The sequence below is a fragment of the Cavia porcellus genome, unplaced genomic scaffold, assembly GCF_034190915.1.
Source record: "Cavia porcellus strain 051 isolate PalLab524CR breed Dunkin Hartley unplaced genomic scaffold, mCavPor4.1 scaffold_3, whole genome shotgun sequence".
Taxonomy (NCBI): domain Eukaryota; kingdom Metazoa; phylum Chordata; class Mammalia; order Rodentia; family Caviidae; genus Cavia; species Cavia porcellus.
The window spans coordinates 101,046,571-101,058,963 of NW_026947486.1; positions in this window are offsets into that span (position 1 = coordinate 101,046,571).

Below are 12,393 nucleotides of genomic sequence, written 5' to 3' on the forward strand. Positions count from 1 at the left end.
ATTTGTTTGTACTCTCACACATAATAATATCCAATCAGATATAACAGGATAGAACCAAAGACAACAGAAAAACAAAAGCATAGTAAGACTTCAGGGTAAGATGATACTAATTCATCTCTGGCTATTCTAATGTCTTCTTTAAAATAGCTGTTTATACTATCACAGATAATAAAATCAAACAAACTAGCATAAAACCATTCCAAATAATGAATGCAGATATTATCAGAGCAATGTACTGGGGAATCATGATTATTATAAACTCTTAGGTACTCTTACCATTTCTTACACTAGGGATACTATATGGTATTTATACATGTGAGATAGTTTTATTTCGCTTATGAGTATGGTCTCAAATGCCATCCATTTACTTATAAATATCTCAGTGTGATCATTATTTATAGCTGAGTAGTAGTAAGCATGGATAATAAAGCTGTGGTATTTTTATACAATGGAGTACTACTTACCCACCATTTTCTTGAATGTCAGTGATTTCAGCATATCACTGGATTTTAAACTGTTGTTCTGTTTAAAGTCACTGTTTGTCTACCAGCAGGCGGAGCTTTTCCCTGATGTCTGCCTTGATGATGGACTCTGAGACTCTTATCAGGACACTTTGATGTGGATGTGTCACCTGTGTAACCAGTGGCGCTGACTGTTTAAATTAGATCCACAATTTCCTTGTCTCTTCATGTCATTTGCAAAGGTACAATGCTCCATTTTTAAGAGTTCGCTTCTTTTTAAAAATTTTCCAATTAGATTTGAGATGTTTAGCAGCACCATTGCTGGGTTTCCACATGGAGCACGCTTACTTGGTGTGAGAAGTGCAAGACTGGCACAACTTCTCCAAGACACTTGGCTTCTGTCAGTGGCACTGCAGTGTTTGAGGCAGACCCATTACATCTGCCAGTAACATGTGCAGCAGGGGACAGATGCAAAATATCTGAAAACTCATGCTGTCATTTGTTGCACTTTCATGTTTAGGTGCACTTGCTAATATTTATGAAAGTGGTTGTTCATCTAAGTATTCAATTTCTAATCCCACTAGAATTATAGCCAGTATATTGGGATGCAGTTTTTAATACTTCCAAAACTTGAATATATGTAGATACCCTTGTATTCTTCTCTCCCTCTCAGATTTGATTTTCTCTCTGTCTGCTGTTGAATTGTGTGAATAATTATTGAATAGAGTGTTTTACTGTGTCTCAAGCAACATTTGTCTCATTTCTGATGCCATTTGAAGTTAATTCATCTCAAGAGAATACTAGATACTTAAGGGCCCAAATACAGTCATTTTTTTTCTGGTAATAGCTACGAAGAGATCATGGTGTAACAGGGTGTTGTAGTCTGGGGTCGTGCAGAGAACAATTAGAATCAGGATATGGAGTTTATAATATTGTTTTATGATGGTCACCCAGAGTTAACACAAGAAACTGCAGGAAATCTATCCACAACACCAAAGACATAGAATATTTAGTCAAGGGCCTAAATCCCACAGCAGTGTCCCACGTGAGTCCAGATGAAAACCCCTGAGCTCATGACAGTGCTTCCCACGAGTCCAACTGTAGATCCAGAGCCCACAAGAAGGTCTCATGCCAGTCTCTTTTATGGATCCGTGTTGGGAAGGCCCAAAGGTCAGCGGTGGAAGCCAGAAAGTCTATGCCAGTGGGGTGAAAGAGCTGTGCTGATAGGTTGAGTATTCTACATTGGAGCTGAGAAGTCACACTCACAACAAAGACGAGTGCTGTTGTGAAAGCAGAGGAGACATCCCCAGTGACACGGAGGCTCCAAGCTCCTCTGAAAATAAGAACAGTGGAGTACATGCCAGGAAACCAGCTTGACAAGTTCATCCTGGAGACCAAGCAGCACATGTCTTCCTCTCCAGAGCCAGGAAGCAATGCTCAATGTGAGGACCAAACCTTCTCCAGGAGAACCAATAGCTCAAACAGCAACTCGTAGGAGAACACACAATGCCTCAATGCAACAACGCATTAACACCTTCCTTCTCCTTCTTCACCTATTTATGATGACAACTTTCCTCAGGTGGAACATCTACGCTCAATGCCATGCTGATGAAACCCAGCTGACGTTAATTTGACCAACAGTACTTAATCCATAACATAGGGATAGACTGAGAACATAGCAAATATTTGACAACACTCAGGGAGTGGGGCTGTTCAGAGGGGACCCATGAAGGTGCCAGCTCTGAACTTTGTCCACTTGGAACTCCTCACCACTGTGGCTTCATGTATGGCTGGATTTTGAAAGATGAAAAAAGTTTTAGAAAAGCTATAACTGAGTAAGTCTAATCAGCTGTCATTTAGCTTGGTTAAAAAGGAACATGCAGTTTCAGCAACACCAAGCCTTCAAAAACAATTGTAATTTTCAAACTCCTGGTACTCTAAAAGGAGAGAGAAGAAAAACTGTGTTGGTTTTGAGTGCCTGCCTCACTGTGTCCCAAGAGAGGCTTCCATCACATTTGCATCTTAGTGAGGGAGCCCCGCCCCCATTGCCCCCAAGTCACCCTCTGTCACCTGCTCTGCTCTTTAGGTCTTAGCCTGGTCCATCCCATGGTGGTTGATTTAGGGCAGTGTGGTCTTTGCAGTGGACAGGGGCTCGGGGCAGCCCCTTATTACAGGACACTTGCACTGAGACCTGAAGGAAAGGAACCAGCTGAGGACAGTTTTGCAAACCAGGGGAGATGAATGACAGAGTCTGAGGACAAATAGTTCTGGCCTGTTCCAGCACCTAGGGAGGGGACAGGATGGTTGGAGAGTGGGGAACAAGCATATTGTGACCTGCATGAAGAGTATGAGGAATCTCCTCAAAGGCAAGGCCACCAGGAGAGATGGAATCGGATCCTGTGCTAAATACAATCCTCCATTGTCAATCCCTAAGGCATCTCAGGTCTGATGTTTCCGTTTGCTCACATCCCACGTTTTTGAGGGATGCATTTTAACAGCTTTCTCTTTGCAAATTTCATATGCATAATTATAATACTCCAAAAGCTCCAAAACTAAATTTTGTTGTTACATTTGAATTTTCCTATAAAATGTTTCCAACCACTTTTTGTGATTTATACTTTTCACTAAAATTGAAAGCACTACTGTCATAAAAAACAAAAGCCAACCCCTGTGGTACTAAGAGTCAGAGCTGATTCACACAGCTGTCCTTCAGAGGCTCATGCACTCCTGACATCTTGTTGACTGGCGCAGCAAAAACAAGAACCTAATGCAGCCACCCAAAGTCAGAATCACTTTCTTTCATGCCCTGAAGTTGTGTAGCGCAGCTATTTTGAGTATGCAATATATACACAAAACACATGTCATGAATTACTATTTCTACAGCTTCAATTTTAACTCCTAGAATATAGTTATGTTTTTGGATGCCATTTTGAACTCTGCATCCCAGCCCAATTTGAGTACATTTCCACTTTCTGAATGCTTAGAACTGAACGATTGCTATCACACTTGACTCTTCAGCTGTCCTGTGAGTGATATCTCCCTGGATTTCCTGGTCTGTAATAATGTTGCCAGATAGCCCTAGTCTGCCAGGATGGTAAAACTCAATTCCATTGCGTGAGTATAAAAGAAGTTTATTTTCTCTCTTTTAGATGCTACAATTACATAGTACTTTTTTTTTTTTTTTTTTTGTCTTTTTGCTTTTTATGGGTACCGGGGATCAAACTCACGACTGCCTGCTTGCGAGGCAGGCGCTTATGCCACTGAACTAAATCCCCAGCTCCAGATGCTACAATTCCAAGATCACAGTATCACAGACTTTATTGCTGCCAAGTGCTTTCTTCCCACACTGTCATTACATAGCTTTCCTCAGTTACGCACGCAAAGAACAAGTTCCTGGTGTCCCCTCTTACAAGGACAACAGTCCCATTGGATCGGGTCCATCTCTGTGATCTAACGTAAGGTCAGTTATTTCCTTAGAGGCTCCATTTCCAAATATAAGCACACTGGGCTTAGGGCTTCAACATGTGAATGGCGAGGGGCACAAATCTTCAGATCACAACACAGATCTCTTGCATGAGCTGTGTATTCCTTTACTGTCTTGGAAAACCAACTCACTATTCATCTTCCCTAAACACACATACAGCTTTGTAGCCCTTTGCTTCCAAAAGGCTTCTCTTGAAAGGAGAAAGGACATTATCAAAACATAAGTGCTTTTGAATCTGTCCTGTGGCAAGAACACTACATCTGATCTCTACACTTTGTGATAGGACATCTGAGCTGCTCTTTTCCCTCAACTGTTTTATGGAACCCTGAGCTAAGCACTTCAGTGATTCTAAGCTCCTCAGTGTTCATGCCCGCTGGATGACCTGGCAAGATCTTGCCCTTTTGAGAAAATAGCATAAATCACAGAATGACAAATGGTGCACGAACTGTCTGATTGGCAAGGAGAATCTGACTCCTTTCATATGCCATTCTGTGCCTGGTTGGACTTACCAGTCCATAGTCACTCAGTGAAAGGACCCTTTGGTGTGTCATGGAGCATATTTAATGTGAGCCTTAGGAGGTGCATGTTACTTACTTTGTGTCTGAGAAAATTAAAAATTTGGGAGGGAGATTACTATTGATTGCATTTTGTATTTTACCAGATTAGTGATAACTCTGTTCTATGAAATGCAATTATGGGATTGTGCTCTCTGTGGTAAATTTGTCTTTCATTTAGGAATGTGTTTAAAGATACAATAAGTTTAAAAGAATTTTGCAGTTTAAAACTATAGAAGTATCACGTGGATCTAACATTGATGTATTATTTACTTGTTTTATCACATATTCACCCAAGTGTTCATTGTTTCCATCCTTGTTTCATGTATTTCACTCCTGAACATTCTAGCATGAGTATCAGCAAGTCAAGTCTGTTTGTTTTTGCTTTTGTTTTTTGCCTGCATGTCTTGAGGTTTTGACAGTCCATGTACTGAAACATTTCTACCATGTCCCTTCCCTAGTGAATCCTTCTTTTCATCTCCAGACAAATGACGTTTTACTGTTTGGTTCTTGTACCATAAACTTAGTTTTCTTGTTTAGGAATTTTATTTAATTGAATGAGACATACAGAGTCTTTTGTGTAAGACATTTATTTTTATTGATGCAAAAAAGACACAAAAAAGGAAAAGAAAAAGACACAAACAACAAAAAAATCCCGTACAATACCAGTATACTTACAAAACACGATGACAGGAATTTGACAGCGGTTCTAGTATTGCATATTGTTACCGTCAAAAGGGTTGCTTAAATTAACAGATACAGACATGTAAAATAGATCTAATCATATAACTGTTAACTATTCTTTTCCAACAACTAAGACAATTAGATATTATCATTTTAGCTGTCTTATGTACATATATACAAAATTAAGCCTTTTTCCTTTTCCCTTCCTTCTTTCCTCTGTTCCCCTATCCCAATTAGTTTTCCTCTTGGAGCAGTTTCTTACCCTTTCACAGGATTTCTTGTGGATTTTGAATCATATATACTTTTTCAGTTTCTTACAACTAGGGAAAAATACAGTATTTCTACATGTGATTTTGATTTATTGCACTCCTCAGTATGGTCTCAGGTTGCATCCTTTTACTATAAAATATTCAATGTGATCCTTATTTATAGCTGAGAAGTACTCCATTGTATAAAAATACCACATCTTTTTTAATCTATTCCTTGAATAATGAGCACATGGGTTGTTTCCAAGATTTTGCTTTTACATATTGTCTTGCTATAAACATGGCTCCACATATATCACAGTGCTATGACACTTTCAATTTTCTGGGAAAATGCCCAGAAGTGAGATCCTGGATCAGATGGTACCTGCAATCCTAGTTTTGTGAGGAATCTCAGCATCATTTCCCAAAGTGGTTGCACCAGTCCCCACTCCTTCCAACAGTGAAGGAGAATTCCTTTTTCCCCACAGCCTCTCCAGCATTTGTTACTGGTTGGTTTTGTGATCCTGGCCATTCTTTCTGAGTAACACAGAATCTCAGGGTTGTTTCTCTCATGACAAATAATGCTGAACTTTTCTTCATGCATTTATTTTCCATTTGTAGTTCTTCATCTGGGAAACATGTATTCATCTTACATGCCCATTTTTATATTGGGTCCTTGAATTTTAGGGGCTTATCTTTTTATTACTTTATATGTTCTGGATAGAAGTCTTTTGTCTGTAGGACAGTTGGCTAAGATATTTTTCCAATTCTTGGGTTTTCTCTTTACTCTGGTAAAGATTTCTGGGTTGAGCAAAGCTTGGATCATTCAGCTAGTGAGGACGCACATCTAGAGTATGTTTCATGGTCCTTAAACATGGCTGGGTAATGTTCAGAATATCTGGGACCCAGGCAGCTAGGCACAGTGTGCCCCATTCTGTTGTGTAAGACATTTTTAATTCAGAAGATTTCCTGTTGTGGTGGTGGGGTACAAGGCCTTGAATTTAGAGCCTTCACACTGATCTCTGACTCCTTTGGCAGCCCTTTTCCATTTTTTTTGTAAGACAGAATCTCACTAAGTCACTGAAGTGCTCAGAATGGGTTTGTAGTGTCAGAGTGCTAGAATTGCAGATGTGCCTACCACACCTGGCTGAGTGTTTTTTTGTTGGACACCATGCCCTATGGTTTTGATTCCAGCTACAAGGGAGGCTGAGGAAGGAGATTTGAAAGTTTGAGGTCAGCCTTGGCAACTTAGTGAAACACTGTTGCAAAATTGAAAAAAAAGATTTAGGAATTATCTCAGTGGCAGAGTGCTTACCTCACAAATGGACAGCACTCTCAACAAAATTCAAAATATTTCAAGAAATGTTTATGCTCATTGTGATAGCTCGGACCCCAGAATAAAATCAAGGAAGCAAGAATTTAAAATTTGGGGAGCAAAGGCTTTATTTTAGGCCAGGCCTAGCAACGCAATCTCTGTGAGCCAATTTGGAGAATGCATGCCTCACAGCTGGGGAATTAGGCTTTTAAAGCTGAAAACCACAGGAATGTTGTAATTGCTGACACAGTTAGGTAGCATCTGGGCTTTAAAGAACTTCCTGTAATTTCCTTGAAGTTAAGCATTTCTTAAAGAACAGTATATTTTATTACAGATAGCCGGATGAGGGGTAGGAGAGGGGGTTACAGGAAACTGATACCTAAGGCTTTTACAGCTTTCTCAGGAAATTGAAACTTAACCTAGAAAGATAGGAATGAAAGGGGGGGCTGAGTAGTGCATACAGAACACAAATGAGGCACAATGGTTAGAACTAAGCAATAACATTCCCCTCTGATGTTGTGACTGAGATCAAATCACTGACCTAATTTTTAAGGATTTTGAGGTACGGGCTCGTAGGCCTGCTGGTGTAACATCATCAACTTTATGCCTTTCATTTGTTGTCTGACATATGCAGTTATTCTATTGAGCATATAAAGACCTACTGTGACCAAAAGCAGTACTCCTAACAATGGTGCAAGCGAGGGCGGGAGATAGGGCAGGATTCCATGCTAGACACTCCATTAAGGGTTTTAAATAGCTCTCTCCTCTTTTAACTAGGTCTTCCTGTAGTCTCTTGATTTTATCCCCTTCTGTTTTGGAAAACTACTTCAGCCAACGAGTCTACTTGATCTTGAATGACCTGAATGGTACTAGATAATGCCTGCACATCACTAAAGATCTGGTTAGAAAGTTGGACAGAAACCCCTACTCCTGTTGCCCCCATACCTAAGGCTCCTGATATTCCTAGGCCTACCAATAAAGGGATAAATTGAACTACCTTCTTTGATTGGCCTGTGATGTAATCTAAACTAGGGATGGGGACAGGCTCATCCCCGGGTAGGATCTCTATATCAGGCAATAGGACCGCTGTTACACATATCCCTGTGCAATTAGTTGGGAGGAAAGTATAGGCCGTATTTCCTCGAAAAATAAATACTTGCCCATCAGTGGGATAAAGCGAGGTAGTCCGGTTAACTATGGAACCACAAGTAGTAAATGCAATGAACCCCACGTGAATGTTGGAGGTATCGTTATGAAAACCTCCTTGTTGACAGAGGGAGTCCTTGAAGCCTACTGGTTGTACTCCAAAGCGGGAACAAGCACTACAATTTAAGTAATCTTGTTTCTCCAGCTTAGTCAGAGAAACATTGGTGGGGATCGCAAGAGGCATGAGGGAGCCCTGTGCTATGCATAACCAGCAATCTTCAGCCAAAGGTGAGTTGGAACCTTTTAAGGCTTTATGAGTGGCCTCTAGAATATCAGAATTTTGAGCATCCAGATCAACTCCCCGTGATTTAGGCAGCATCAAGGGGTGGTAATGTATCTGGGGAAACATTACTTTTATTAGCTGCTTGACTCATTCCTCAACCATGAGTTCTCTGATCTTATATTGCAGGCCGCCCCCAACAGACACATGTATAGGGGCCACCCTGCTCCAGCACACTGATTTACCAACCATGCCGAGACATGAGGCTTGGGCATACTTTGAACTTCCTATTATTGTCGGATTGGTGGACCAATCACCTCCAACACTTCCAGCCCATGTCCTCATAAGTTCAGCAATGAAGTAAGTTTGGCTATCTATGCCTATACATTCTTGTACAGAGTCATAGCAGGAGGAATGCATTTCTGAATACTAAGAACAATTCTGATGGCATGGCCCTGGCTGGCTGCCTTTGTTGGGTATCGCACGGGGCTTTAACATATACATCCACCTTTGAGTCAAACCCCCTGTAACTTTCAAGTGGGTTTGCCAGCTTTCAGTTGAATTCTTAATTTCCTGTATCTCTCTATGAATCTGTTCCATGCATTGTAATTCCTTTCTACATTCATTCAAGGTTTCCATCATTTTCCTATGCTCTTTTTTGTCTATGTCTTCTTTAGACCTGATAAACAATTGTTTCAATAGGTTTGCAATTTCTTCTTTCATCTGAGACATTATTTCTGATTTTATTTTTCTGATTTGACTACGTTTACAACCTCATGAAGTTGTTTCCTTACTTCAGTTCTATTCCTCTCAGATATTTTATGTTTGTCTTGACATTCTCTTGGATTCCTCCCAACAAGCTGGTTGTGGGGTCCCAGTTATTTCCCACATTGGCTGCCCCTAAGCAGTGTAGGGGGATGGGAAGGGACCTGGGTTCCTCTAATTCCAAATTTACAGGGAGGTATTAGAGTGTGGAGGAGGCTTCTCCAGAGCTATGCAGCTACTCTGTGGCTTTGCTGATGATCAGGTGTGCATAGAGGTGTGGCTGCTTCTCTCAGCCTGTGTGTCTACACTGCAACTCCCATGATGGTGGCAGATATATTGGGGTATATTTGTCTGATTCTGCAATGGATGGTGGCTGTCTGAGGGAACCAAGGTCTTCAAGTGGTGGCCTACAGATGTGCAGGGCTTACCTGGCTGTGTGTCCCTCCTACTGCTGGATGCCTGCAGGTAGGAGCTTTCCTGTGGCAGCTCCCTGAAAGTGAAGTTAGATCTGCTGGTTCTCTCTGCCAATGATGACTACCTGTAGGACATGGCCTTTGGAGACGGCACACGGCGGGCAGAGATGGATCTGTCTGTCTCCTCCAGCCTGTGCTGGGCATGTGGAGGAAAGGGCCTTCAGGAGGTGGCGCCTGGCAAGCAGAGTTGGGTCTCCGCCTAGTTCTCTCGGTCTGTGCTGGGCTTGTGGATTAGGCGAGTACTACTCTTGATGGTTTTCATTTTACACCTGAAGAACTGAGGCCCAGAGAGGTTAAGCACTGGGAAAAGGTGGTTAACTAAGGAGAGATATCAAGATTCGAAAACTTGTTAAAGCCAAATTCCATCTTGTGGTCCCTCCAATGCCTAGACCACTGCTCATCAAGGACTTGGGAATGAAACCAACTAATTATTACATCATGTACTAGATTGGCTAGACGCACAGTGAAGTCTTTTCCTCATTTGACTGTATCAAACTAATACATGGGAATGAAGAGCTAATGGATTACAAACTTTTAATAGAAGATTTATAAGTTAACCATTTTAAAATGTTGAAATTTCACCTAGTGTGTGTATACACTATTTTGTGGTATTTCAATATCAGAGTAAATTGAAAAATATACCATACCAAACTTCTACCTTTTTCAACTGAATTTCTTTGTATGACTATTATAGACTTGGGAACTTACAGAATCGTGAAGTAGGACAGTTTTTTACAGAGCCAGGCATACAGAGCAGACAGGCCCTTTTGGTGACAGCTCTGAGACATTATCATGTGAATGAGGTATTTTATGTGCTTGGGAGACTCTTTTTCTACTTCTGCACATCCTTCTTTTAGGGAGAATTTCTGCTGCTCAGGATTCTGTTGAGTGTTTTGGAAAATCTGACATACAACATGCTCTTTGCCAAAGAAGAACCTATTTTCTCATAGCAAAGGCTGTATTTCTGAAAGAAAATAACTAGAGAATAATGTGGAACTCACATAGAATTAAAATGTAAGTTAAGTAGCTTACTGTGAGATATTAAAAAGTTCTGAGAGCAACAAAAGTAGAAAACAAGTTGACTTTCAGGGAATTGTTGGGGAACAGTGAGTGAAACGGGACTTCAGTTTCCTGGTAGTAGCTTGGCACAATACGGGTAGCAGACACTGTTGTGACATATCTAGATGTTCCCCCAAAGCCCTATTGGGGTACTTTTGGGAGCTGACTGCATCATGAGTGTCTGACATTGGATTAGTCCATGGGTAAGTTTATAGCTGTGTGTGACATAGGGAGGTAAAGCCTGACGAGAAGTAGGACAGTGTGTGGCCTGAGAGTGTATATAAATACATGTCCCTCCTCCCTTGAAAGGCTTCCTGTCCGTGCCACCCTGCTTTGGAGTCCCACAACTGTGGACTGAAATCTCTACAAAACATGAGCCAAAATGTTCTTTTCCTGTTTTATTTAGTGCACGTCAGGTATTTTGTCCCAGCAATTAAAAAGTGACTAAAACAGACACAGAACATAAGTAGGTGACTTAAACTGCTTTTACACCATGGTAGAATTGAAGAAATGTACTCAGAACATAACCAACAAGTAGGGAAAAATCAAAGTATACCTCTCACCACATGTCCTCCTCATTTAGTCCTTTGCATTATCTGAACCTTAACTGCAGAGATCAACAAGCACTGCAGGTGAAATTCTGAGTAACTTTTTATATCAGAGACCCAGGACCCATCACCAGGTACTCTTCCCTGGAGTGACGTGTGATCTGGGGACAGGTGTGTGTCGAAACCCTGGGTGTCGCCAATGCACCCGGCAGGTTGGGAATCACTGGTACAGGTGCACTGAGCTGCAGGTTATGTCCAGGGTGAGGCTGTGTGGAGTTGGTTACCGTGTAGTGTGCTTTTCCCCACTCATCTCCATCATTTCTCGTCACAGGTCAAAATTAGTAGTGTCCACGGAAGACACGGAGTAAAAGACAGTAGTATCTTTTCAGCTTAGATTCACTGAAGTTCCCTGCTGGTTATGTATCCACCACATGACATTGTCAAAATTGTCACAGTGCAGTGCTCGGTGTAGGGTGGGTTCTATGATCCCCATTCACAGGTATTAATATCCAAACATTTCATCACCTATTCATCCTTCTATGGGCAGTAAAGGCCTTGGTTTAGTGGAAAAGCTACTGTTAATCAGTCTAAATGATATATTAAATATACATTTTCTTGTAAACATCCTCAATAGTTTCCATTGGAACATAAACTCACTTTGGGGAACTGTCAGTTAAATCCGGTCCTCATTTGTATAATAAGAATAATATAATCATTCATCACAAAGAAGGCCACTGCTGATCAAGGGAGATTCACGGGACATGAATGAGGCCACCAGTGGATGAGAGTAATGCCCAGGCCCTAGAGTCCTCAACTTTTACTTAATTCTCCATTACTGCTGAAGGGGAAGCATATTCTCTGAGAACAGCCCTGCAAATTTTCAGCCCACTTGGGTGGAATTCAGTCACAGCTGCTGTTTACCAGATTTCTATGCTGGACTGAGGGAATCAGCAGGTGTTGGGGTGAATACACTTTTTGATAAACCTTTACAACCAGCCTCAAAAATACCCTTGGTTTCCCAGCACAGGCCCAAAGAGGCACCCTTGGAGCATGTTGCTCAGGGAAGTATTACACACTTTGCCCCCATTTAGAAGGAGAGGGGCTTGGTAACCTTGCACTCATGGGTGCATCACACAGGTCTCCCTGAAGAATATTGGGAGCTGCAGCAATTGGGCTGGGTCAGGTACATGCTTCTTCTAGCTGGGACACAAATGGCATGAAGGATAAGACTTGCTGTCATCAGTGTCTGGGCTGCCAGGGCTTTGAGCTAGAACTTCCAAGTAGCATTGTGGAAATGGTGTGTGCATGTGTGATGATGCATGCTTCTGAAATCACTTCTCAATTTAGCTAATAAAGGACGCAAGACAATAACATTCACT